This window comes from Pan paniscus, chromosome 4 (assembly GCF_029289425.2).
Source record: "Pan paniscus chromosome 4, NHGRI_mPanPan1-v2.0_pri, whole genome shotgun sequence".
NCBI classification, from domain to species: domain Eukaryota; kingdom Metazoa; phylum Chordata; class Mammalia; order Primates; family Hominidae; genus Pan; species Pan paniscus.
The window spans coordinates 161,331,613-161,358,150 of record NC_073253.2 but is presented as its reverse complement, the minus strand read 5'-3'; the positions used below and the strand labels follow the sequence as shown (position 1 = coordinate 161,358,150).

Below are 26,538 nucleotides of genomic sequence, written 5' to 3'. Positions count from 1 at the left end.
TGGAGAGTTATATTTCATAATTAAAACATATGAATCCTAAATATGCTTTCTTGGCCAATCATGTAATCTCTAAGGGTATACCATAAAAATGCGAATGCACCCACATATTCCAATTAATGTTTCCATCTTGGCTGACTTGCTTGGTGGATTCAGAAAGCCAGAATGTTCTAACAACTTCACAAATACAGCATGAGAGTCAGGCCCATACTTTAACATGCTACTTTTTCCAAATACTGCACATGCTCCTAATGCAAAATGGTATAGTTCAAAAGTAATACTATAAAAAGCTTTAAAAAGATAACAAAATGCTATTACCTATTAGTGCCTGAAATTGCAAAAACATGATGCATTTCTCTGTTTTAGGTAGAAGGGTTGTATGGGTCAGCTCGTATTTGCAAATGCATGTGAGTTTTCTGTTCTGGCCAAATGAGCCCATCAAGGTCATGAACTTGAGGGATTATCTCTTAAAAAGTGTGGACACACCCCATTACAAATGAATAACAAGGCATTTTCAAAGTACTAAATACAGTTATTTATTTAGTTAGCTAAACAATGTTTCTGAAATAAATTAATAAATTCATCTGACTCTATCAAAATCTCTCTACTCTGTAGTTCATCCGTCTATTTCACAAACAATTGAAATTCATGGTATGTCAAGGCACAGTTGCCAGATTATCATCTTAGGTATATCTCCTTTTAGAACAGCAGGAAGACAAAAAGGAGAGAGGAAATATTAAAAGTCAAGTATTTGTGAGTACTGGGGTAGATTTTAGCCCAGAGAAATATCTTTCAGGATACCATTGTGTTCTTAATTTACATTTGTTTCTCCCTTTGACTTACTGTTTTTCTTAAACAATATTTAAGTGGTTTCTAAGGCAATGGACAAATTCCTTCCCACTTCCATTGTTTTCTGGTATTTATGCCACTTTGGTTTGCTGCTAGATATTGAAATAAAGAGTTTCACTTTGCTTTCTCACCATGTCAAATGTACACAGTTGTCCTTCGGTACACTCAGGGACTTGGTTCCCAAACCACTCTCTGCCCCATATATACCCAAATTTATGCATACTAACATCCCACAGTGGGCCCGGAGGAATCTGTGTATACAAAAAGTCAGCCATCTGTATACGTGGGTTTCACATCCCACCATTACTCCATTACTATATTTTTAATCTGTGTTTGGTTGACAAAGATCAATGTATAAGTGCACTCATGCAGTTCAAGCCCAAGTTGTTCAGCTGCATATCTAAGATGGTTTCTATCCAACATTCTGGAATTCAGCATCTGATTATTTAGGCTTTACTTGTGTACCCAATAGTTTGCTCTGTTTCCAGGCCAATAACTACATGGAAACTGGATTGTTTTTAATGGTGGTAGCAGAATCTCTTGAAGTAGAATTATTTAAGGGACTTCAAAAAATGCGTATCTCTGGGATCCAACACTGCCCTAATGAACCAGATACTTAAGGTCATAAATGTACAATATTAACAATTTTCTCCATTGATTCTTAGGTCCACTAATGTTTGGTGATGAGTGCTTTCAATAATTTCACAGCTCAATAAAACCTCCACCGTACATTAACAAACAAAACCTAAATAGACAGAATTAAGTATCATTCTATTTGTTAGTCACACTTTGGTGGAAGCCAGAGAAAATACTGGTTAAACCAGCTTTTGGAATTGTGTCTAGCTTTAATTAATTCTTCCCATTTTCCCCCTACTATCATGATAAGTAAAAATGAACTTTGGGTCCATTCTAATAAACTGACTTTCTGAACCCATTTGTAGAAAACTATATCACAACTAGTGGAATAGAGACATATGCATTCATGCATGCATCTGTGCACTTACTCTTTCACCAATCATATATTAATTGCCACATATTGTATGAGACAATTATTATATTAAATCTGTTGCTAAAAAAAAAAACAACAAATAAGAGGGATCTCTGCTTCCAGGAAGAAAACACATGTGACCAACAATTTGGAAAATGAATATGACTATAGTCCACCATAATTGACATACGAACAAAGTGCTGTAGGAGCACAGTAGAGTGATGTATTAACTCAGTAACTCAGCTCTTATGGTAAATAAAAAAAAAAAAGGAACCAATAAAGTCTCCAGGGCATGAGCTGTGCCCTCTTTGGGCAAAGAAATAATTATGATCAAATGCATGAAGGTATGGAGGTAGGGTGTATTGAGGAAACAGGTTACCGGGGCTTCCTTATAAGGTACATGGGGATTTGTGTCAGAAAGTGAGGACAAAATAATCAGTTCTGAAGTGTGTTTTTGTTTGTATGTTTGAGATGGGTTTAGGACGTATGTTCACAGAAGAGTTGACATTAAAGCTCTCTAGAAAGATGAATAAGATTTTATCACCAAATAATGAAAGCATACTCTGACAGCAGAGATAACATAAGCCAAATGCACAGGAGCATGTGAGTGTCCCTATCACTAGGGAACAGTGTTGCTTTACAGCCTTAGAATATATAATACATGTGGTGGGGAATGATATTATATAAAGTTGGAAGATTAGATTATAAAAAGCTGCAAATTATAAGCTAGGAAGGTTAGATGCTATTCTAAATGGAATGGAATGAAATGAAATGAATGAATGAAATAAAAATATTTAATAAGGGGAGAAACATCATCAGAGGTCACTTGTAAAATGACAATTATAATAGCAAAGACATTTTGGGTGCTGTGTAGTATTCCACACAAAGATATGCTACAATTTATGTATCTATTATAATATCAATGGATAGCATATCCATATGTGAAATACTATATAGCACCCAAAATGATTGAGCCATAGCTCCCCACAATAACAGCTGAATCTCACAAGCATAATGTAAGTTAAAGAATCCAGGCACAATAAAATCCAAGTAATGCGTTTCTGTTTGTATGAAATTAAAACAAGAGGTAAAACTAAGCGGTGATTGGACAGTAACACCAAGGAAGTGATTACAATACTTGTCAGGACAATGGTTAGGATGTAAGAAAGAAGTAGTGATGGGAAGAGGCCAGAAAGGAGATTTCAGGTTATAGGTCATGATCTATTTATTGCTATGAGTAGGAGACACATAAATGTTGATTTTATGATAATTTAGTCTTGATTTTTGTTTTATGCCTGTTCTCTGTATTATATTTGATACACACAAATATTTTAAAAAGTATATTGGTGACAGGGTAGTTTAGAGGCTGGGAGACCCTTCAGGTGCGTTAAAAAAAAAAAAAAAAAAAATCTCGGCTAGGAGAAGTGCTCATGCCTGTGATTACAGCACTTTGGGAGGCCAAGGCAGGTGGATCTCTTGAGGTCAAGAGTTCGAGACCAGCCTGACCAACATGGCAAAGCCCCATCTCTACTAAAAATACAAAAAAAAAAAAAAAAAAAAAATTACCCAGTCTTGGTGGCACATGCCTATAGTCCCAGCTACTCACGAGGCTAAGCCAGGAGAATCGCTTGAACCCGGGGAAGCGGAGTTTGCAGTGAGCCAAGATCACACCACTGTACTCCCACCTGGATGACAGAGTGAGACTCCAACAACTTTTCAACACTGTCATATACAACCTAACTTTAAGATAATTTCAATTAAATCAAAATTAATTTACTTTTGCTTATTAGACAATCACCATGTAAATTATGAATATTCTCTTAAGGAATTTGTTCAAGTTTTATTGTTGATATTATTTCATATTCATTAGGATTTCTTCTCCTAAATTTTCTTTACCTCAAATAATATTTGAACCTCAAATGTTAGATCTGAATTTCCTCTAGTAACTTGCCTTTGACTTCATCGAGCAATCCCAAGTAGTTTGCTGCTCTAAAGGCATACATATTTCACAAACCTGTCTTAAAAATGATGATGAGTAAAGAAGAATTTAGATATTCTATGTCATTTTTAACTACCGAAATGTCTCTTTTTTTAATCTATCATAAAACATGGCTTTTATACTGTCATCCCTCTGCTCAAAAGCTTTCAACATTTCACTAGAGCTTAAAGAATAAAAATATGTAATTACCAGATCATAGAACCAAACAAGATCTTCAGATCATCCAGCTCACTCATTACTTTGTAAATAAGGCAACCGAAACCCACCACAGATGTCATGGGGCAAGGCCGCAGACATCATGGGAGTAGATCAGAAAATGGGTTACCTTTTTCTTTTTCCTCCTAGTCCGTTATATTACACTGTATCAAACAGCAAATTTCAAAGCCCATAATTTATGACCTTCCAAATTCAAACACCCCCATTGATTTTTCAGTGGCCCCCTCCTCCCAACACATATTAGTCCCTAACAACACAATCAAATATATCTACTATATTGCTAATTTTTTTGCTAATTATTTCTTTGGTTTATCAGGTTGGATGAAGGTTTGGTTATGACGGAATCAGGTAATTTTCCTAGACTACAGCCCAAAGAACTAATTTTGCCTAAAACTGAATATATTGGAAGGACATACAACAGCTCCCCAAGTAAAAGGACTATCTCTTTTACAATCAGATCTTGGTAAGAGCATGACTCAGGGCTGCTTTGGCAAAAGGCAGAAAAATTAAAAGGCAGCAAACCACCGTGGCACATGGTTACCTATGTAACAGACCTGCATATCCTAAACGTGTACCCCAGAACTTAAAATTTAAAAAAAAATTTTTTTTAAGGCACTCTCTTACATTTTCCTCACAGGAATGTGTCAGGGCAAACCACTTTCCATCTTTGTGTCTCTCTGCTTAAAATTCAAATATAGAAGAATATAGTCTTATTGGTGTAACTTAGGTCACATGTCCATCCTCCCTTGGCTCAGGAAAGTGATGTATCTTTACTGACAGTCCCATCAAAACCATAAAGTCGAGGTATGGGGTGAAATTAGTTCCCTGAAGGAAAATAAAATCTAGGAGCTCCTGCCAGAAGGGGGAGAAACGTTACAAGGCAAAAATAACAGATGTTTACAAAACTCATCTAATTCTAATCAATATATGAATCCTTTCTACCATGTGTGCCTTAGAAATTCCCAGTTTAGAATTACTAGTTAAGTCTTATAGTCTACACCTTTGAAAGTCTTATTATTACTAGAATACACATAGGTGGTGCATAAAATGTAATTAAAGAAACCAGATGAGGAAAAGAAAAGGTTAATTAAAAAATAAATTTCAAAGTGATGACATATCTTTTCATAGTCTAGTAAAGAGGTAAGCTTTAAAAAAGAAACATGTAAAAGAGAAAGAACATAACTTTTCAATGGAACAAAGTAAGGGAGATTCTTTGCAGATAATGCCTTCCTGACCTTTCACTTTAAATTTTCACTGCCAATACTTGGTTAATTCATTCATGTCTTGCTTTGGTGGGTGAGAATCCCACATAACTCACAGCTGCCTCGCCCAGCCCCTCCTGCTCTCGATGCTGGGCTCTTGGACTCTGTCCTGTGCAGTCCACAGCACTCCAGATGGGTCTGGGAACCATGCCATGAGCCTCACTCACTATCCCAACATGATTTTACGGCCTTATGGTGAAGCATTATACAGCACTATAGAGCCTCGATAACATTTTTTAGTCACAGTAATAATGACATATGGCACTGTCTTCATAACCCTTCCATTTGGGAGAAAACAATTTCCTACTTATTATCTTAAAACATGGGGGCTGAGTGACTGCTGCAACTTCTGAAATGCACACTCAACACTAATGAGCACTAGCCTACAGTGACCTATTCAGAATGGAAGGCTCACAGTGTGACATTCTGTTTAAGTGGGCTAAATGATTGGACATCAGTCACAGGAGTTTAAAGGTCTGAAGAGATGGCAAAATATTATTAATTCAATATCTCTTTAATGCTAAAGAAGTATGGCCATGGGGACCCTTTGACAATTTCTTGGGCTATCAGAATACCTAATTGGAGATTAATCTCTAATAACCTCTTAATACCATTCAGAAGTTTAAATGAAGCCCAAACAAGAAAGAAATTGTCAGTTCAGTAGTGTCATTTACAGCTAATGCTATGGAAAACTATTTAATTCATTACAGAGGCAGAGAGGCCCATTTCAATTTTTGCCCTATTTCTATCTGGCCAATTAAATATAGTGCTGGCTAAACACTAAAATTAGAAAATGGGAACTCCTGTGCCCAGAATTGACTTCTTTAAAGACTTTCTGGGCTGACGCCTCAGGTTTCAGGCAAACCGTCAATCCCAAGGGCTGCCTTCCTTGTACCCAAGACTAGGTTAGGCCTTCCTTTATAGTACTTAACAGAATTGAAGTTGTACTTTTTTCTTTTAACTGTCATCTATAAAAAAGCAAACTCTGGCTGGGCACAGTGGCTCACGCCTGTAATCCCAGCTCTTTGGGAGGCAGAGGCGGGCGGATCACAAGGTCTAGGAGTTCAATACCAGCCTGGCCAATATGGTGACACCCCCTCTCTACTAAAAATACAAAAATTAGCCAGGCTTGGTGGCTTGCAACCAACTACTCAGGAGGCTGAGGCAGAAGAATTGCTTGAACCCAGGAGGCGGAGGTTGCAGTGAACTGAGATGGTGCCACTGCACTCTAGCCTGGGTTACAGAGCAAGACTCCATCTCAAAAAAAAGCAAACTCCATAATGTCAGGTTATTTGTCTTTCTTACTCATGTATCTCAACACCTAGAAAACTGCCTGGCTAAATAAGTAGATATGGTCTCATTCATTAAAAAAAGAATGAATGAATAAATGAATATACACTGAGGTCTCATTTTACAATTGATTGTGAATGTCACAAATTTGCTCCTGCCCTACCAATATTACTCTATTAGCACATCATGTCTGAAGCATGAAAGTATTTTTTATACTTTTCTACTATTTTAGCTTTAGAGAAGATGGATCTACGGATCACGGGGTCCTGTGTGTAATTCCAGATCTACCTCAGGAAACATGTACAAAAGGAAAGAAGGAACCAGACCCTGGCTTTCTTCATATTCCCCAAATTTGTGTAATCATCATGGTCTCTTACCACCCCTCACTGCAGTTTCATGTATTCTGTGGGGAAGCTGCCTTTGGTCTCTGGAGTAAGGAACCCCTGGGCAATGACCAGTCATTCCCACATAGCAGGGAAAAATCAGTGTGAAAAAGAGACCTACCCTCATTTTTTGACATTTGACCACTTACTCTGAAGCCTCACTTTTCCCTTTTCTGCTAGCCCCACATCTGGACAGGCTGATCAAAAAGCCCATATATGCCCCTTCCTTTGGCCCCGGTGGGAAATTCAAATCTAGCCAACCCCCAGCCTTATCCCCTAACCTCTATGAAGGTTCGATCCCCTCCTTCTGCCTTGACCAAGCCAGCCTGGATCTGTTTGTGCCCACCCTGCTCTCCCCAGGTATCCCTTGTAAGAATAATAAACTTGCTTTCAAATTTCCTAAAATTCTCTACATCTTAACTATTAATTGTGAGGCAGTCTATCTTACGCCATGGGGTGTCCACGAAGTAGCCTGATAGAATTCTCTCCATCATTATCTTGTTTTGTACCTCAGAATAATTCAGCTATGTTTGTGATAAGAGTTTATCTCTAGATGACCCTTGTCAAAATGTATATTTGACGCAGCATTGCATATTGGTTAAATCCTCAGAGAGAGATTTTAAAGAAAAAGATTTTATTTTTTAAATTTTTTCAGCTTTAGTGAGATATAATTAAGAAACAAAATTACTTAAATTTAAGGTGTACACTGTGAATATTTAATAGATGCATATATTGTGAAATGATTACCATAATCAAGGTAAGTAACACATCCATCACCTCACAGTTACCTTTCGCATTACGAGTATGGTGCAACATCTCCCCGTTCCCTCATCCCCTAGCCCTGTAGAAATGGCAATCGCCATTCTACCCTGTGTTTCTGTGAGTTTGACTTTTTTAGATTCCACATATAAGTGAGATCATACAGGATTTGTCTTTCTTTGTCTGATTTATTTTACTTAACATAATAACCTTCAGGTTCATCCATGTTGTTGTAATTGGCAAGATTTATTTCTTTTTTAATGACTGAATTATGTTCCATATGTTTGTGTATGTGTGTGTGTGAATATATATATATGCCTATATATATATAGGCATATATATATATATAGGCATATATATATATATATAGGCATATATATATATATAAAACTTTTTGAATCATCCATCTGTCAATGGAGGAAAGGTTTTTAAACAATGAAATGTTAATACAACATAGGTTAAAAATATCCATGGGAACTCTCTGAAGCTGGGACTTGGATATGTGAGAAGACTGTGCAAGAAAAGAAGAGTAGTATCAAGATAGGATGAAGAGGAAATGGAAGGCATCCTCCTGAATTTGCTATTTTGCCTTGGCTACCCTTAATTATAATGATATTCTGGGGTCTTATCACAAAGGATTTGCAAAGGCTTGCTTTCTAAGTCCTATGCTAATATGCATAATTTCCTTCCTACTTTCTTTTCTTTCGTTTTTCTTCTGCAAATTTTTAGTCAATGTGAAGCATTGGCCAAGGAGCTATTTGCTCTTTTGGCATCAGGAATTTTTTTCGTTGGTTGCCTGAACCATCCATCAAGAGGCCACTATTGCCCCAAAGAGAAGTTGCCATGGATACCAAATTTGTGGATGTAAGTTTAAAAAGTCAAAATCCAGACAAAACTAAGAAAAAATGTGAAGAATATTTGCCAAGTCAGTTAATTCAGCTATGATCTCTGTGAGGCAATAGGAGAGGTGAAGTTAAACATGGTCTGCCATATGCCCTAGTAGACAACAAACCCCACTGTGTTTCTAGAACCAACATCTTAGGAAGAATAGAGCATGCCTAAACAAATCAGCCCCAACCCATGTCACATGGCATGGGGGGATGCTATTTGTTTTCTTGTATAATAAAAGGTGATGACACTGTGACGCTAAGAACTGGCAGACACGGAGAAATTTCAGACATGATGCAAAGACGCCAAAGAAGAAAAGAGTTTGCCCTGGTGGTTAGAGTATGGGTCTGAACAAGGAAGCTTGGGCAAATACCAGTAGGATGTTCAGGAAATCAGATGCACCTGGAGATGCTGGTCGGCATGGAGTGGAAGGAACAGATACTGGATTAATTGCATTTAATCCTGAAATAAAGGAGTCCACATGGGTCAGACTAAAACTACGTATTTGGCCACCAGGAAGAATGGAAGCTCAAGATAAAGACAAAGTTAAATTGTGGAAAACAAAAACTACATTTTTCCCCTACACATCTGAGTTAGTGGCTGAGAAATATCATCTCTAATATTTCCAATTAAAATATCTATGTTAGAAGCTGGTGTTAACTTTGTCTTAGAGAGCCCTTTCAACCAAACATTCACTGAAATATCACTGACTATTTTACTAAATAACATTCCGAAGGCAAAATGAGAAAGTCACCAAGGACAAACTGTGTCCTCTGGTAGATTCTGCATAAATGATTTTGGTTAGCTTCCTTTCATCAAGATTTTCACAAATTAATTCATAAATATTAGCATTTCATTAATTGCACTAATATTAACATTTCACATCAGTGGGGATTTTTAAGCAAATTTCTAATTACATTCAAAAAGTAAAACAAGGAAAAGGTTTTCTAATAATGCTGGTATTAGCAGGCACTAGAATTAGTTTTGTCTTGAGTACACATACATTCCAGTATGAAAATCTGTTGCTCTGGGTTTTAATAATCAATTTTATGGGTATTTTATGAATAACACATACTGAGTATCATTAATTGGCTACTGAATTTCAATGCTCAGGATGAATTTAAACATCAATCCACGTATCTTATGCATCCTTTTAAAAAATCAACAGAAAATCAATTTCAGGGAAGTAAAATATTTTCTACATGCTAATTTAAGTAATCAATAATTCAAGGGAATTATCAGCACAATTTAAGGATATTTTAATTTTGATTTTTTTTCAAAAGAAAATTGTGTCCATGGAATAAAATAAAGCAGGGAGTTCATTTGGGAAAATCATCTTGTTCTTGATTTTAGTAATAATCCAAATAGATACTTCCACTATTTTGAGTTTCACTCACTATTCATTGAACGAAACTTCATGCTAATTAACCATAATTCCATTTGCTTTACATACAAACTGTTCTCACACCAGCAACATGCTGTAGTAAGTAAAATAATATTTTATTTGTTTAAAGATCCCTTTTATAGACATTCCCAGGTTTTAATGAAGTGTCAATCTGGGAAACAATGACATCGGGGTTTCAATTGGCATAAATAATTTTGTTTGTTTTATCCCACATCACACTCATTTAAATTTCCATGGAGAATTCTCAAGTAACTTAAGAAAAAACTTAATAAAAAATAACAAACATAAAGGTAACTTTTAAAATATATTTGCATTTGACCTAAATCCTCATTAATACTTAAAACGTCAACTTTTTTGGTATCAATGTTTTCATAATTTTGTGACTTTTTTTCTGAAATTTTAAAACCACTCATGAGGAAGTAGTTGGCAATTTTTTTTGAAACTTTTAAACCTCATGAGTATTCTTTTAAACTCTTTCTCCTTATTATGTTTCAGCCAGATGAGCCATTTGTTCAATCCTTGTCCTTTGCACACGCATATCATTACTCTAGCTAATTCCTAATTTTGAAAATCTCATTGGAAAAAAAATTTACTCCTCAGAATCTTTCCCTGCCCTTTTCATCTGAATTAGATAAGTCTGCTCTTTTTCTTTGATGGCATCCAATTCTTCATCTTCTTGTCATGTATTAGATTTGCATTATGTATTTTTGTATGTATTTATTCTATCTACACCCAGCTCTCAGACTAGACTAAATCTAAGAAAACGAGGACATTTTCTCTTTTGATTTACTGATGGGTATTGAGAAATGTTTGGCACATAGTTGGAACTCAATAAATACAGAGAGAATGAATCAGTGAGTAAATGAATGAATGAAACTCAATAGGCTGCAGGAAAATCTGACTTACTACGTTACATAGAACCTAGCAGAGCATCACTATACCATAACACAATAATGGATATTCATAATAATGTTCCTGAGCCCTGTGGCATAAAGCTAAACTATGTTCAACATATTCTGTTTAAGAAAGCAGGAAATATTTGTTTAAATCTATAATAAAAATTTTCATAAAAATTTTTGCAATAGCTTTTAAAAGGAAGGCCTCAGCTATGGGGAAAATGTACACATTGTAAAATGTCTTATATATCTAACCAGTTCCATGTGCATTTTGCATTATTAGAGTCACTTTTTCCCTCTCAAAATCTAAATATTGACTCTTTAAGAAGATGCAGTTAACAGCTATACAGCTGGGAAAGTTCTTCTTGAACTTTAAATTTTAGCAGCAGCTTGCTAGATAACAGCGAGAAAGGAAACTGGAAATTTACGAACATTAATTGAAACTCATAGCCTGGTCAAATACTGCAGACCTAATGCTTCTCCATTTTTTCCAATTAATTATTCCAGGTTTCTCATATACAAGGAGGAAAAGAGGCCAAACATGGAAACCCCATGCAGTGACTGCCTCCTTTGGATCAGCATGTTATGAAAAGTCGGTACCTGCCATTCTGATTGACTGAGAGCAACAGAAAACCCCTGAGGCCTTCCGGTTCAGTTGGGATTGTAATGATAGACTAGCAAGATAAAAGCCTGCCAGAACATTAGCTTCAACTGTATGACAATGCCCTTCCCAAGAAGATATGATGCTGTGTAGATGAATATAGAGTGAAAACGTGGATCCTGTCAGCAGCACTGATTTCACTCAGAAAACTTGTATACTGGGAGGATGCTGTGTCTGCTCAGGGTTAGGACTCCAGCAATGTGTGAAAAATTCATTTTCCCAGCTGCAAACACTCATGCTTCCAGTTGTACAAGTGGTAACTTGGGGGTCCACACTAATGTTGAAGCTTAGACAGAAATAGGTGTGTGTGTGTGTGTGTGTGTCTATCCCTACTACGAATGAGCAGGTACTTCTTGGCCTAATCGTAGGGCAGGGGGGAGGATCCACACATTGCTCAAAAATAATATTTCTTTCTGGAATTCTTGCAGCCCTTACTTTCCAAATGCACCCTGATGCCATGAAGTAATTCATTTTCCTCTCTTCCATAGAACAGACACAGTTATCATCATTTTCATTGTTTCTCTGACTGATTCCTTCCTTCTGACTCCACAGAGCAGACAATTTACACTCCAGAGGTGTAGAGGGGATAGATTTTCCTCTTTTTAAATTATTTCTTCAAATAAGAGATGTGAACGCAAACTGTGTAGACAAATTTCTACACCCTCATGTTGGAATGGTGAATAACATTGACTTTGCAATTAAACAATACTAAGGAGAATTTCTCTTGCTGTGAGAAGGTAAGAAAGCCACCAATAGCTCTAAACATCATTGGCTATTGTGTGGATTTAGTGAAATAATGAAACATAAAGTGAGGCACAAAAACAGCTCCCTATAAATGTTAATTAATGACATGATTATTACTTACAAACACAATGGGAAAACCACCACCATCTTTCAGTCATGCTTACTGATATTTTATTTTATGTACTTAGTAGAAGACAAGGCTAAAGTATCACAACCAAAAACGCCTATTTAAAAAAAAAAAGGAGCTAGGGGTGGCATAAAAGTTCATCTGAAATTTCTTCCTCAGTAAAATGGGATGCATGAATTTGTATCTTCACCTTAGAGAAATGGTAAGAAAAAGTACCTTCTGTGACATAACTGTGAAGACACTCTGACATTTGGAATGAGAATGAAATATTTTTCACTAAAAATGTAACTGTCATTGAACTCAGTACCTGTGGGATGTGTATAATTCAGTCCAGCAATTCAACAGTAATTTCTAGTCTTTATATAATAGAAATCAAATCTTTTGCATTTTCTTTTCTAATTCCAGTGGAATGAATTGCTTTTTTGTGACTAGGAATAACTGAATAGAAATGCTGCTTTTATTTTTAGTTTTTGTTGATAGATATTTGTTGATGGGATAAAAACTTGATGATATTCTGACATCATATAACAGGTATATGCAAAATATATAGCATTTTATGTTCTTTTCCCTGTGAGGTGCTGAACTGTTTGCATGTATAAAAAGTTGTTTTAATTTCAAACTTTGAGATTATTGAGGATGAAAGATACTAAATGATCATCTTTCTTTTAGGGAGTTAATGTACATTATCCCAATTTATTATTCACCACAACAAATTTTATTTAATTTTTTGTCTTTCCATACCAACTCAGGCTGTGCCCTGTAAGTCACAGAATTGGGTATTGCAAAATCATTTTATTTTAAGTAGAATCTTTTTATTTTAAAAAATATTTAGTCATTTATTTTATAAGAGAAATCATTATTTGGCTTTGCCTCTTCATTAACTGAGATAGGGAAATAAAAGAAGAGAAAGATAATAAGTTTGTTTTGAACATATTGTGTTTTACATACCTACTTAAATATCAGCCATCTGGAGATGCTTAGCACACTGAGGTATAAATCTGGACCACAGGAGAATAGCATGAACTAAATATGTAGAAACTGTCACCAGAGGAGACAGTTGAAACCGTAGATATAAATTACAACAATGCTTCTTCCGGAGCTTTAATGTGCACATATAGGAGTCACCTGGGGATCTTGTTAAAAGGCAGATTTGATGCATAGACCTGGTATAGACGTTCTGCAATTCGAAAGAGCTCACAGGTGATGCTGACGCTGTTGGGTGGCAGATCACATTGTAAGTGGCAAGAATTTAGATCACCCAGGGAAAAGCGTAGACTGAAAAGAGTAGATAAGTAGGACAAGACATCAGAACATTATTCAAAGAGGAACCGTGAAAAAGCTTAAAACAGATGAATTAAAGAGAGTTTAAAATGTGCAAATAAGGAAAATAACAGCTAAAAGTTTTTTTTTTTTTTTTTTTTTTTTTTTTTTTTTAAATGAGACGGAGTCTCGCTCTGTCGCCCAGGCTGGAGTGCAGTGGCATGATCTCCGCTCAGTGCAAGCTCTGCCTCCCGGGTTCACGCCATTCTCCTGCCTCAGCCTCCTGAGTAGCTGGGACTACAGGCACCTGCCACCACGCTCGGCTAGTTTTTTGTATTTTTAGTAGAGACGGGGTTTTACCGTGTTAGCCAGGATGGTCTCGATCTCCTGACCTCGTGATCCACCCACCTTGGCCTCCCAAAGTGCTGGGATTAAGGCGTGAGCCACAGCGCCCGGCCAAAAGAGAAGTAATCTTCAAGAAGAAGTGGGTGGCCAAACAGGGCCAAAGGATATGAAAAACCAAACTGGAGAAGGAAGAAATGAAAAGCCCATATATTTAATAATTAAAAGATCATTTGTCATATATTCTGCCTACAAATCATTGTCAGAAGCATGTATTGTGGATTTTTTCTCGCAGTCTGTGTCTTCCCTATTGATTTTTTTAATAGTGACAATTGTTGAGCAGAGATTTTTAATTTTCGTAAAACCTGATATTGCAATATTTTATTATATGGATAGTGTTTCTCAGTCCCATCTAAGAAATGTCTGCCTACTGCAATGTTGTAAAAAACTTTAAAAAATACTTTCTTCTCAAAGTTTTATGGTCTTGATATCTTTTATGTTTCAGTCCATATTCCATTTTTAATTAATTTGCATATATGGTAGGAGGGAGGGGTTTCCTGCAACTAAGTAATTTTTTAAACAGAATAAAAATGGACAAAATACTTAAGCAAATACTTCACAAAGGGACAGTAAAATCAAGAAAAGGTAGTTCACATCCTTAAATATCAGGAACATGCAAATCAAAACCACAGAGATATTATTATCTACCTGCTAGAATGATAAAAATTTAAAAAACTGAAAACACCAATGATTGGCAGGAGAATATAGTAACTAGAACCTTATATGTTGCTAATGAGAATACACAGTTGTACATCCACTTAGGAAAATGGTTTGAAAGCTTCTTATAGAGTTAAGCATACATCTATTCTATGATTCAGCAATTCTATTCCTAGGCATTTACCCAAGAGAAATGGAAACGTGTTCACAAGGAGACTTGTGAAAGAATGCTCATAGCAGCTTTACAGAATCGTTCCAAATTGTAAAAAATCCAAATGTGCATAAACAAGGGAATGGATTAATAAATTGTAGTATGTTCACGACATGAAAAGCACTTGGTAATAAAAAAGGAATAAACTTGCTACACAGAACAACTTGCATGAAACTTAAAGATGTTGTACTTAGTGAAAGAAGCTAGACAGGAAAGTATGCATTGTATGATTCCATTTATTTGAAGTTCTACAACAGGAAAAAAATAATCTATGATGAAAGAAACCACCCTGTCCTCTGTAGTAGCAAGTGTTCTAATTTCTTTCATCATACCTAGAAGATGATATGAGAGAATATTCTGGAATGATACACATGTACTGTATATACATAGGTATGTGGTTTACAAAATATATAAATTATATAACTACTTAAGATCTGTGCTTCTTACTATATATACATTATATCTTAATTTAGGAAGAGGTAAGAAGTACAAATAGAGTTATTAATTATATTTAAAAGAGATATTTCAGTGAAGTTGTGGAGCAGACCCTGTATCTTGCAAAATAGAAAATCTAGACCGTACTTTTGGGAATTTTATCCTTAAAGGGAGTAAATTGTCATACTTGTTTGACTTGAAACATGGTAGTTTTGTTGTTGCTTAATATAGGAAAGGTATGATAAAATTTTTAGAGTAATAAAAAAATGAGCAAAAAGGATGAAATTTTTTTTTAAAAAGTGGTATCGAAGAAGACCCGGGAATTGATGACAGATAGTGCTTGAGAATGAGGTAAAATCATCCCTAAGCTTTGCACACTTGAATCCACATCAGTTAAAGCAAAAAGTGCTTTGTGCCCTTAAGTTCTGTTTATAGTTTTTGTTGTTGTCATTTGCCTATAACTCCAACCTACGTTATTACAGTTAAAAGCCAAATGCATATCTGCTTAAAATCATTTTAGGAGTTTTAGAAATTCTTTTGCAAATGTAGTATTTAACAAAATTTATTGTGTTCTCCTTTCCTGTTTTTTTATTTGGTGAACCACTTGTTTGGTGTTGAGAAGATGAGAAAATTGTTATTCAAGCTCAAGGAACACAGATATTATGCAAGCTTAAGCTTCACAAGAAAGGAAGATATAATACTTCAATGCCCTTGGCATTTTACTCATAGTGGTCTCAACTTCTTTAGGATTGTCATAATAATTCTGAAAGCAAAGGTCCCAATGGCAGTTGGTTTTCATGTCCCCCTATCTGAAGCAAAAGGTGCTTTGGGGCCTACTGTATTTTAAAATAAAACATTACCTAAAATAATTCACATTTAAGAATTTTATGAAAGCTTCCAGGATAAAGAAATAGCTTGGGTGCAACAAAAACAGAAACAACAACAACAAAAAAAGCAAGGTTGGGGACCCCTGCATAGCAAGAAACACCTTTTATATTGCTGTATCTGAGATAAACAGTAAGAAAACTATTTAAGTTTCACATTTAGTTATAATCTATTTGAATGTGATACTGTTGAACCCAGGCTGCCATAAACCACCCTGGGGCCTTCTGCAGTGAACAGATATAGCAAGTGACCCCTTGCTAATATTTTTCAGGGGCTCAGACTTTAATCTATTAAATATTTTATTTCCTAGTTTTATATTATTCTTTAGGGGACTGAGAGGATTTACATGGTGTTCCTCCCTGTTATTTTATGTAGTCTTTTAGATATTGAATCCATTGTACTTAACACAAACAGTATTATCTTATTCATACTAATTTGTCAATTTATATAGGGGATTTGAGTACAATGCAAGCCTATAGGGAGAATACTATATGATATTACACAAACACAAATAAATTAATGTTCCCTATCCTTCAGGAAAATATAGGGGGTTTCCATCAAGGTAGTTTTTTCTGAGAATGAGAACCTGAAATTTTGAAAAGAATGTATAACACAGTGATTAGAATACTGGTTTTGGGGCCAGATTAATGGGGTTTAGAAGTTGCTTTGCCTCTGTGTGTCTCAAATTATTCATCCATGCAATGGAATTTTTTTTTTTTTTTGAGACAGGGTCTCACTCTCTTGCCCAGGCTGGAGTGCAGTGGCACGATCATGGCTCACTGCACCCTCAACCTCCCGGGGCTCAGGTGATCCTCCCATCTCAGTCTCCCAAGTATCTAGGATTACAGGCATCTGCCACCACTCCCTGCTAATTGTTGTATTTTTGGTAGAGACAAGGTCTTATCATGTTTCCCAGGCTGTTCTTGAACTCCAGGGCTCAAGCGATCTGATCATCTCGATCTCCCAAAGGGCTGCGATTGCAGATATGAGCCACTGTGCCCAGCCCTGTGCAATGGGATTTAAAATAGTAGCGACAGCTACCTCACAGAGCTTCTGTGAGGAATGAATAAGATAAGTACTGCTGAGAATACTACTTTGCCATTGTAGGTACTCAATAAATATTAGCCATTATTACTGGAGTGAAGATAAATGACTTCTTGCTTCCAGCAGCTGCTCTACTTAACCAAATTGTTGTACACACCCATACCGACACACAAACACAACACTGGATTAAGTTCTAAGATATGTTTGAATCCACACAGTCATGGCTCTGGATTAAGGACTCCTCAACACACAATTGTAGCTAAACTGCATTACTTCTTCCATTAATCAATGGATAATTTATTTATCAAATGCCTCATGGCTCAAGTAAAATTTCAAATTTTTAAGCACACACCATACACAATCATCCCCGATTGCTCTCCATGGTTGCTTTTAAACCCATCCCCTTTTCTGAAATACTGGAAAGAAAGGGACTCTTCTTTATTAAATACGTTGGTTCCCATTTTGTTTCATAAGGTGTCTATACTCATTATTTTTAGGAGCTCTCCAGTTCTCCATTCAGTGCATAGACAGCTCCCTGAAATATTTAATTACTGATCATGCTATCATCCTAATCTTCTTTTCTCCTTGGTCTATGCACCCACGGCTGATTTGCATGTTCTGTCAAAGTCCCTACAGATGAAACTATATGTCCGCCCCCCAACCCCACTGATTTATATGTATATATATATAAACTCCTATTCTTCAAAGAATGCCAGTTAGAAAGGTTGTTAATCACCACATGCTTGTTCTGAATTGTATTGTTCTGCGTTGCATCATGAAGCTTGATTGTAAGCTCCACGGGGCAGAGCCTTTGTTTGCCATGCCCTGACTATTGTTCAGCACAGTGCACATTGATGGGACTATAGAAAAAACAAACAATGGCTTTTTCCACGTTTCCATTTTAATTGTCAAATGGGATGGTTTAAAAGCACAGTTCACACAAGAAGTTGAGTATACAGCCTCTGAAATGGCTAAAATAAGCCATGTGAGCTTTAGAGGTTAAGGCTATCTTTTTAAAGTGTAACTTTCAACTTTTGTTCATTTGCCATTCTTTTTCTCTGAAAATTACCTGAAAGTCAACCATGCATATCTAAATGATTGCAGGTAAGCTTAGCTCATGTGACGTGGGGGAAAACTAACTGAGTGTAGAATCTAGTACTCAAATATGCTTGGCACTGCCAGAATTACAGGGATCACAAACAATCTGCTAAAGGATTTCACAAGCTGGCTCTGTAAAAGGTACCATTTCCCAGCAAAGACCACAATTAGCACCATGGACAGCAGACGGTACAGTCTAACCTGTGTTTTCTGTGAGGGAGCAATTACAAAATAAGAAAAAAAGTCGACAGGTAATCTCTTGCCAAAGCACAATTTGCATTATCTCTAGGAAACGGCAAGCATAGCAGTTCAGGCAGTTGCCAAGTGTTTTAACTGCTTCTGCCTGACATTAGTTCCTACTGCACATCTCCTATAGCACAGTTGGGATAGTTTTAGTGCATCTTTGGATTCCGTATCTTACTAAACAGAGTGCTGACTGAATGGTCAAAGATCTAGATGAACTCTAAAAAATACCAATATTACAGATGACAGACATGTAAACACCATAAACATAAAATCAGATCCCAGGACAATTGACTTATAAATGGATGTATCATACAGGTCTAAATGCACAGCTTCTCTAAGGTCTAATACATAAGCACAGACAATAAGTCTATGTTTTAAAATAAGTTCATAGCCATATGTTTTAGAAATTCCTATATCAGTTTATTTGATTAGTAGTGATCTTTTATCTCTGAAGACAGAATGATAGAATGTGGAGTTTTCTATAATTTCTGTATCCTAATTATTTCCCAGGGCATTTGTCAAAAGCAGAATCTCAGACTCCACTCCAGCTATTAATACAGATCTTCTAAGAGAGAATCTTAGATATCTCTGTTTCTGAAAACCCTCTCGGTTGATTCTTATTGATTAGGCAATGGTGCTGGAATAGTAAAATGGTAAAATGAAATTGGAAACATCAAGCACTGGTTTCTTGTTTGCATTGTTTGGATACTGACAGACACCTGCCTGTAGGCCTTGGGTCAGTTATTTTAGCATTTGAAACCTCCTTTTTCTCAAACAGGAAAAGAAGGATCTAGATTGGGTATTCTCTATGGTACTTTTTTACTCTAACATTCATTCTAGGATTCCAATTAAGAAGATGAGCTGGATCATATTGTTTTCTGATTCATCTTTACATATCTGAGAGATTAAGTAAGCTTGCCAAGAACAAAGCACATTTGCTTTGTTGTTTCTCTTGATACATATAACTCAAGGCTAATTTCCCTACTGCATGTCAATGCATTAACACTGATGTAGGAAAAAAATCTCCTTGAGAAATTTGGATTGTGGGGGTGTTTGGAAGGGGGAAAGCAATAAGTAAAAGTGTTTGATACAAAGATTAATTTAGGTCTTAGCAGACTCTTAGAAGGCTCTTTAAACATCTATTCATGATATGGCCACAAGCCCCTGGAGAGTCAAATAAATTATTCTAAGATTCTTTCATAAGATAATGGAGGCTAATTTGAAGAAGTAAATAGTAATTGCAATATTAAGCAATTCAAACCACTGTTACAACTATTTCTGGAACTCCCCATGCTGACAGATTTATTTGATGCTAAGTCCTTTTCCCTCATCTTTTAAAAAGCATTTTACATAATCCGGCATTACCTATTTTACATATGTGGCATTTTGCTTAGCATTAAAGTAGTTTATTTGAGAAGATTCTTTACAGACTATTCTGGGGAACAGCCTGCTACCCTCTTCATGTAGACGCAAAAGATGCAGGGATGCTTGTTTAAATGTGGCTTCTCTTAACAGCTTGTAGAGCTAGGGAGCAGAACAAGAGTGTAAACATTATTAAAATAATCTATAGTGCCAAATGCAAGGAAGCAAATGCCAAAACTTCTCCAAAAGTAGCATGGAATTGACAGAGAATGCATACTCCAGTATTTACACTCTTGCTTTACTATGACTTACCAAGGTTCATGCACCAGCCACGTGTACTCCTCCTCTTCCCAATGGCTCTGCAGGGAAAACAACAGGTGTTTCTAGTCAGTAATCCAGTGGAACACAGTAAATAAAGACCCAGGTAGGCCTAGTAACCCACAGATTTGCTTTAAGATTTTAATAGTCTCCTTTGCTTTTCTGGTCTTTGGGAAACATGCATGCATGCGCATACACACACACACACAAACAAAGTTGTTTGTATAAAACCAATTCATTCCCATTGTTTGCAGGAATTCAACAATGTTCCAACCCTGACAACAAAGGCATTAGGTAAAATAGAATGCAGTAGATAAAATCTTGTGGCTCCCATAAAAAAGAATACAAACATAGGGATTTGTGATAATGCCAAGTACTTTCAGTGTAACCACCTCTGCCCTTTGTAAAACACTAGCTGTTCTCCACATGTACATGAATGGAGTTCAAATGCAGAGCTGAGACACAGCTAAGTCCTTGGGATTCTCTTCTGAATATTTTGTAGGAGAGTGTAGTGAGGAGTATGGAAGCCGTTTTTGCTAGGCATGAATTTCAATCTATACCCCGTGGTCTCCTAGAGTTCTGAAGGTTTTGTACGAATGAGACAGGAATTTACCCGTGCCCTGAAAAAAGATGATGTTATAGGCCGTTTTCCTTAGCAACAGGATATGTATGTGGTCCCTCCAAGGAGACTAACCGTGCCTGACAGCTGGTGAGTCTCGTGCTACTTGAATTGGTTTACTAGTAGTTAATCCAGTTCAAGGCATTAATTGACAGTGGCTGGATGTGACAGGGCTATTTTGGCTTTCCTTTTTTACTACAGAATCTAAAAGATAAAAGAAAATTACTGAGGTTTCTGGTTACAAGTTTGGATAGCTCATTATAAAATCTCTTTCGAGATATAGAAAATCTTGTTCTCTGCAATTTTTTTTGTATCACTACCTAATTTTTAAAACTAAAGTCTTGGCTGTTCTAATTTAGTACAAACTTATCCATCACTTCCTATTGTCAATTGTGGAAATACTGTTATGTAGTAAAAATTCCTTAAATAGGTTTTAAGCTCCTAGAAGGTAAGTTAGAGCTAACATATTTCTGGACACATAGTTGTCATATATTGAATTAACAAATAAATACTGACAATGTGAACAATAGTGATGAAAATGTTTTTGAGTGTGTCAGGCATATATTACGTATTTTATTTGCATTATTTCATCTGATTTTCAGAACAACCAAGTTAAATATTTTTTCATAAAAATTAACAGGATAAGTAATTTGCCTAAGATCCCATAGTAAATAAGTAGCCAGGAAACCAGTCATGTCTTGCTACTTATTTATAACTTTAAAATGTCTTATGAAGAACTTATATCTGACTAATAAGATTCATGTAAATGTACAGATGAAAAAGTACTAGTCATATTTTTCACATTTTATAGTATAATGTTAAGTAAATGAGCAAGATACAGGATACTAGATGTTATATAATTGTATATGCATAAGTATATACACACATACATACAAGTATTTCTTTACACATACACACATTCATGCTTGAAAAATGTGAGCGCACTTTCTTCTGGCTAGTGAAATTGCAAGTGATTGTTTTATGCTTTATGCTTATGTCTGTTAGTTTCAAATTTGTATATGTGTTAATTGTATAATAAATATTATATTTTTTATTATTATACTTTAAGTTCTAGGGTACATGTGCACAACGTGCAGGTTTGTTACATATGCATACATGTGCCATGTTGGTAATAAATATTTTTAAAGACATCTAGCAAACTAGAACTCTGAGATCAGCAATTGATGCAGTCCAACCCGAGCAGGACTTCACGAAGGAAGGCAATTGAGCTAGTCTAAAAGATTCCATCAGATTTACGCAAATGGAGAATGTAGAAAAAGATATCAACAGACAGGAGAACGCCTTTCCAGCAAAGTCAGAGGCATGCTTTGGAGCATGTTCTAAAGACAAGCACAGGCCAATTTTCCACACCAGATAGTGGCCAGCATATTTTTAAAAAAGTTGGGGAGGATCATAAGTAGAGAGGTATCCCCTATTTCACAGTATTCAGGATGAGTATATTCAGCCTTCCCCCTACCATTCCCATAAAGAAGTCTGGAAATATGTAAACCCTCAACTAAAAACTAATATTCAATTCATTTTCAAAACAGCATGTCAGCCATGTTAGTCGTGGTCCACTATCTTTGCTGTTCCTTTTTCACCCTTACATGGCACAAAGGTCCTGCTAAAGTAGATAGGCATCACATCACACTTTGAACTCACTTCACACTTTGCCTCATCATGTTGCCATATAATCTACATACACTCTACAATTTCTACCATTAGTCATTCCACTGGCATAACAGGAAAAGGCTTTTGCTTAGATGCAATAGGCTTATGCAAAGAAATAGAAAAAAGGAAAGGAATTTAACATGTACTAACAAACTGGTATTTCTCCAGGCACTTTATACATATTTCTGTATTTAGGCCTCACATATCACTTAAAATGTTTCTGGTTTCTGTGTTTGTTTGTTTGTTTCCTTTAGAAACAAAGTCTCACTCTGTCACCCAGGCTGGAGTGCAGTGGTGAGATCACAGCTCACTGCAGCCTCAACTTCCTGGGCTCAAGTGATCCTCTTGCCTCACCCTCCCTAGTAGCTGGGGCTTCAGGCATGCACTACCATGCCCAGCTATTTTTTTTTTTTTTAAATTTTTTGTAGAGTTGGATCTGGTTTTGTTGCCCAGGCTGGTCTCAGATTCCTGGGCTAAAGTCATGTCCCTGCCTTGGCCTCTCAAAGTGCTGGGATTACAGATACACGCCCCCATGCCCAGCCCATTTTTAATCCCATTTCAAAGACAGGTAAACACAGGCTACAAGGGGGCACTTGATTTGCTTAAAGCTATTTGGTTAGAATATAGGAAAAAAATGGAATCCCAATCTACCTCTGTGCTTTCCAAATCCATGGTCTTTCCATGAGGAGTCATGTTTTGTTGGAAAGAAGTTAGACTTAATGTGGTATTGTAGCATGAGCACAGAAAACCTGAGTTCTGGGACCACTGACCATCTGTCTTTATCCTTGGTGAGATAATGTAGTTCTCTGTAGTTATACCAACTATTAAAGGATGGAATTACACTCTAATAGCATTTCCGGACCCCTTCTTTTCTAAAACCTATCAAATCTAATTATTTAAAGCCACGGACAGTAAACACTTTATAAGAATGACTAAGGCTTATATTGTCTTTAAGTATGTGTCAGGAATTATTCTAAACTCTTTATATATATTATCTCATGGAATCCTGACAATTCTATGTCATAGTTATAACTACTAGATATTATTACCAATACTTTACACATAAGAAAACCAAGGCACACAGCTATTAAGCAACCAAAGGTCACATTAATGGCAAAACAGGGTCCTTAATCCAAAAACTCTGGTACATTTTGTGCTTGTAGTGGCAATGCAGCCATTAGATCTTTGGGTCAAGTTATCCTGAGAAGAGCAAACAGAGAATATACATTTCAATGGAAAATGATCCAGTGCTTAAAGGTGAGCAACCTTGTATAGCCAGAAAAGTATTGTGAGGCTACTGAATAACTAGAGTAGAAAGATCAAGAAGGAAAAAAAAGACCAATATGCAAACAATTGTCATAGGTTTCACAGTTTGCACAAGCAGTCATAGTTTAATTGTGTGCCATCAGGTAACCTGGAATCCAGTCACATCTGTAGGCAGCAGCCCTCAGATTTTTCAGGGGAAATCACCCTTCCAGTTCTCAAAGGCAGTGGTTCTCACAGTGTGGCCCCTGTATCAGCAGCATCAGCATCACCTAAAAACTTGTTATAAATGCAAATGATCAGGCCACAACCTTGAAATGCTGAATCAGATGTTCTGGGGCATTTGGCCCAGCAATCTGCATGTTAATAAGCTCTTGTGGGAAGGCTAATATGTGCTACAGCTTTAGAATTACTGTTTTAAGACACGTGGCTTGGATACATCTAATCTGGATCTGAGTTTTGAAGTGGGCTTTTAAATTAGATGTGGCCAATCAGGCTTAAAAAAGTGGCTGATTCACCCATGTGGAGCCCATGAGACACAGTTTTGAGAATCTTATTGGAAATATTGAGAGGAAATCATATGAGACTGGATTTTGTTATCATTGCTAAGGGAGAGGCTGCTTTGCGAATGGCACCAACACAGAGAAGTACAAAGGAGACCAAGGTGGGTGGAACTGTGTGCCATCTTCTATCAATATCTTCGGCATCTCAGAGTCACATCAACACAAACCATGTACGGTCATGTATACATTTATTTATGTTGCTGCTTCTGCCCAGAATGTTATTCCCACTACTTTGCCTTCCTCAGGCTGAATTAACCATTTACTGTTCTCATTCATGCACCAGCTTTGTCTTATGTTGAACACAACCCTAAAGACATTCCATGGTAGGTAGTTATTTTTGTTTTTCCATACCTCTCCCACATCCAGTGAAAAAACAACCTCCTTGAAGGTAGGAGAGAAACATTTATGTATGTGTGTGTGTGTGTGTGTGTGTGTGCGTGCGCATATATATATATACACACACACAAATTTATTCCTATATATAATACTATAAGTATAAACACATGTTATAAATATAAATATATGCTTAATATATATTTATGTATATATAATGTTATATATAGGTGTGTGTATATACACCTTTATAATTTATACCTATATAATGTTACTATATGTTACCTATATAATATTACTATAATATAATGTTACCTACATAATATTACTATATAATTTATACCTATATAATGCTACCTATATAATTATACTTATATAATTTTTTATACCTATATAATTTACCTATCATATACCTATATAATATACCTATACAATTTATACCTATATAAATTATAAATTATTACCTATATAAATTAAAAATTTATACCTATATAAATTAAAAATTAATACCTATATAAATTATATAGGTATAAATTTTATAGGTATAATTTATATATTTATATCTTAAAAAATATTTATTATATAATTTATATATAAAGTATATAATTTCTATTATATAGGTATATAATATATAAGTATTATACCTATATAATTTATACCTATATGTTACTACATAAAGTTACCTATATAATATTACTGTATTATAATGTTACCTATATGTTACTATATACTTATATAATTTTACCTATATGTTACCTGTATAATGTTACCTATGTAATTTATACCTATACGTTACTCTCCTCCCCATTACATATATACACACACACACACAATTATACACATTTACATACTATTTATATATATAAATGTTATATATATACCAAAGCAACATATATATACATATCTCCCTAGTTCTCTGCATCATAGCAGTTGCTTAAAAATATGTTTGCTGAATAGATAACTTTCCTACATCACCACTGAGATTATTACAATGATCAAATGAGAATAAGACATAGAATAGACTTAGCAAAATATAAAGCTCTATACAAACATGAGTCATATTTATAATTATTAACCTCTTCTCTCGTGGGCTCGTCTTTTCCACAATTGGGCCACCATAAGAAATGACTGGGAAATAAGACTGATAAACCCTGTATATCTGTAACAAATTAATTACAAAAATCACAGCAATTCTTTGCTGTTTCTTGCATGAAATCAGCACACAAATCAAAAAAATTAACCATTGCAATAAAAATATAAAGGACAGGTTGTGGTGTTCTGATTATGCATTACATAGAGATTTGACTCAGTCCGAGTGATTAAGCACAAGCGTGGCACAAGGAGCAACTGAGATGAGGCTTTTAAGCCAAGGAAATGATAGGTGTAAAGGCCCTGCGGCAGCAGGTACCTGGTGTGAGGGGTGCTGGAGAGGTAGCCAGAAGTTGTACAGGGTGCTAGCCTAGGTTAGAGAGTGGTTTTTATTCCAAGAGTAATGAGAAACCATGAAAATATGTTAAGGGAGGAATGACATAATCAGATTGCTGTTTTGAAATACTAGCCTGGATCTTGTGGCTTTTACTCACTTAGCCCAGACCCCACTCTGATATTTTATAGTTTTTATTACTTCAGAATTGTAAGGTTAAAAATGCCATAAGTGTTTGCAACCTTTTAAAAATTACACTTATTTTATTTTTCCTTTTACTTGAG

The 26,538-nt window shown here is 35.8% G+C and overlaps 1 protein-coding gene across 5 annotated transcripts in view; it reads right to left on the bottom strand.

Moving 5' to 3' along the window:
• The window catches only part of TENM2 (teneurin transmembrane protein 2), a 3,238,122-nt gene that overhangs the window by 2,066,819 nt on the left and 1,144,765 nt on the right, over positions 1-26,538 (bottom strand). For all 5 annotated transcript variants that reach the window (XM_063604288.1, XM_063604290.1, XM_055112852.2 and 2 more), the window contains exon 4: positions 20,377-20,423. The gene's annotated coding sequence lies outside the window, so the exon portion shown is untranslated. The remainder of the gene's footprint in view (positions 1-20,376; positions 20,424-26,538) is intronic.